This window comes from Corapipo altera, unplaced genomic scaffold, assembly GCF_003945725.1.
Source record: "Corapipo altera isolate COAL_440 unplaced genomic scaffold, ASM394572v1 126, whole genome shotgun sequence".
Classification (NCBI taxonomy): domain Eukaryota; kingdom Metazoa; phylum Chordata; class Aves; order Passeriformes; family Pipridae; genus Corapipo; species Corapipo altera.
Window position 1 is genome coordinate 3,146,938 of NW_020884937.1, and position 2,926 is coordinate 3,149,863.

A 2,926-nucleotide genomic window follows, 5' to 3' on the forward strand; every position below is an offset into this window, starting at 1 on the left:
AAAAAAAAAAAAAAAAAAAAGTTTGAAGTAGCTCTCTTAAAAAGGACCCAATCAGCACTTATTGCCAAAGGGAGAATTCTGATGCTTTGGCTTGTTCTGTCAATCAGGAGCGTGAAGTCAGGAATGAGCTAATTGCGAGGAGATAGTGTTTTAATACTCATTAGGGGGCACGTTGGCCCACAAGCCAAGGGATAAAATGTAGTTTTAAAAAGGGGAAGGAAGATTTAGGGGGTTTAAATAGACAGGGGGGACCCCTGTGGATTTGGGTAGCTATAACAACCTGCCCGGATTTCACTCCCTGGGTCGAAGCTACTAAAATGCAAAAAAAAAAAAAAAAAAAAGGAAAAAAAAAAAAAAAGAAAAAAAAAGGGTAAAATTTTTTTTTTTTGTTGGTTGGTTTTTTTTTTTGCAATTATTATTTTCTCCAGTTTCTCCTCCTTGCCATTCTGTCTTCTTCTCAAATCCCCATTTCCTCACGGTGACGGTCGGGACGCATTTGAATAACTTTCTAGAAACTTTCGGTTCGTTCCTTTTTGGGTTGTTTGGGGTTTTTTTCCTCCTTTTTCCATTAAAAAAAAAGAGGATTTACACCCAGACATTCACAAACACCCCCCCCCTCCTTCTCCACCAGTCCAACCAGCCAGATATCCAAGGGCTCCACTGAAGACATCTGCTAAAAAATCAACTTCTTCCATGCAAATCTCAACAAGGCTCATCCAGATCATCCCCAATTTCCAGGAATTCCAGCCCCGGACATTGCGAAGGCGCTGCTGCAAACGACTTCATCCACCAGATCCACCCCACAGGGCACTAGTAATTGATCTCTTTTTTAATTTCTCTCTTTACATATTGTACCAATTCCTCCCTTTTCAGTGGCGGTGGTGGGGGGTGACTCGGGGTGGATCTCACGGGTCCAAAAAAAAAAAAAAAAAAAAAAAACCCCCGGGTTTTTAAAAGGGGGAAAAAAAGAGGGGGAAAAAAAAAAAAAAAAAAAAAAAGGAAAAAAAATCATTATTAATGTTATTATAAAGACGTAGCTCCTCGCTCGTGGGTCCGTGCTTGGATTTGCTGCTCCTCTGGAACATATTGTTTAAAGCTTGCTGGATCTGGGAGCAAGTGTCACCCAGCTGACAGGCTTTCCCTTCCCCTGGCTCATTTGAAAGGGGGCTGGAGAGGCGAAAACGAGGGGATGGAGGCACTGGATGAGCGTGGAGATATTTTCTCCCTGGAATAACAACAGCGATTCTCTTTTAACATGATTTTTTTGGGGGGGCTGTCGCAGCTTCTCGTTGCCTGTTTTTTTTTTTTTTTTCTTTTCTGTTTTTTTTTTGTCGCCTTTTTTTTAATTTTTGTTGTTGTTGTTGAGGAGACAGAGAGCTGGATGAGATTTTATTTATTTCTTTGAGCTTCTTTTCATTTTTATCTGCGAATCAGAAAATCTCTGTGGCTCCCAGGGAACAAAGAGAGGTACAGTTTTTAATGACTTTCTTGGAGGAAGGCTTGCAACCTCGCATGAGCTCAAATCAAAATGCGCTTTCATTCTCATTAAGAGCTGCATATATATTTTCCCTTAGTAGGGAATATTCCTATTTACACACACGCAGGGCTTTATATGCATATATATATAAAGATATGTTTGTGTTGAGCGAGATGGAGAGATATATTCATTCTAGTGAAATTATACTAGAAATGCAGTTCATTCGGGGATATTTAAATCATTGGGAATTTGGCAGGGGTCGGGCCCTGATTATTTTCTTTAGGGTTGGATGACAAGTGATTGCAAATGTGAGCTCTGGCAAGTGCTCCGAGATTTAATCGCTCCGTGGAGCCGAGCTCCAGTCGATCCGAGCGGCTTCTCTCCCGCTTCCAGAGGGGGAACGGATGCTCTTCCCGGCTCTCCCAGCGAATCCCCGCGGTGTCGATGCCGCAATTATACGGAGTGTATTAAATCCATCCCCCCACCGCCTCCTCCGGCAGCTCCCCCACCCCGGAGGAGCCGAAGAGGCTGGAGGGAGGGAGCTTTTATTGCATAAGGTAGGATGAGGGAAAGGAGGAGGGCGGCGGTGGTGGTGTGTGAAAAATCATCTTAAGGACTTTCCCTGTGTATTAAGAGAAAATCCCATCCAATTATAGCATTACTGGAAAGAACCAAACACTGCGACTTTCAAAGGAGGGGATTTCTCCGTCTTTTCAAGCGCAATTGCTCACACTGCAGACTGGAACACACACACACACACACACACAGACCCTCAGACAGCAGCCCCTGGCTGGGCGCGGGGGTCCCGCCGAAGCAGGGATGGAGGGGGAGGAGGATGGGGCAGGACACACATCCATCCCTTCCAGGGGTCGAGCTAATCTCCCGTCCTTTTGTTCCCGGGGAGAGGTTTAAACATCCCCCAAAGCCTCTCTGCCCCTCCCTCCAGGAAGCACCAGGCAACTTTACCTGGAGGTACAAATTCAGCCACTCTCCCTTTTCCTCTTTGCTTTGCAGCTGCTGTTCGGGGAGGATGGAGATAATCCACTTTGTCGGAGGCACACACACACACACACACACACACACACACACACACGGATTGATTCCCTCTGCCACCGATTGCTTTTAATGACTCTGATAAAAAGGGAGCAGGGGTGTGTAGTGGCCATTCCCGTCCCCGGGAACGCTCCCGTTGATTAATCATCTGTTATCAACGTTACCTTTGAGCCCAGACCTTCGAGGGGCAGATTTTGCAATCCATTAGAGTCACTCAAAAGGCTGCCACGGGCCTTAGGGATGCAGGGCAGCCTTAGGGATGTGGGACTGCTGGAGTTTGGATCTAGGGGGTTTTCTCCCCACAGCTGATTTAGGGCCTGATGGCAAAACCTGGCCAAGCTTCTCCAGGCTGATCCATTGTTTCCCATCCTTTTCCCAAATATTTGTGCATCAATC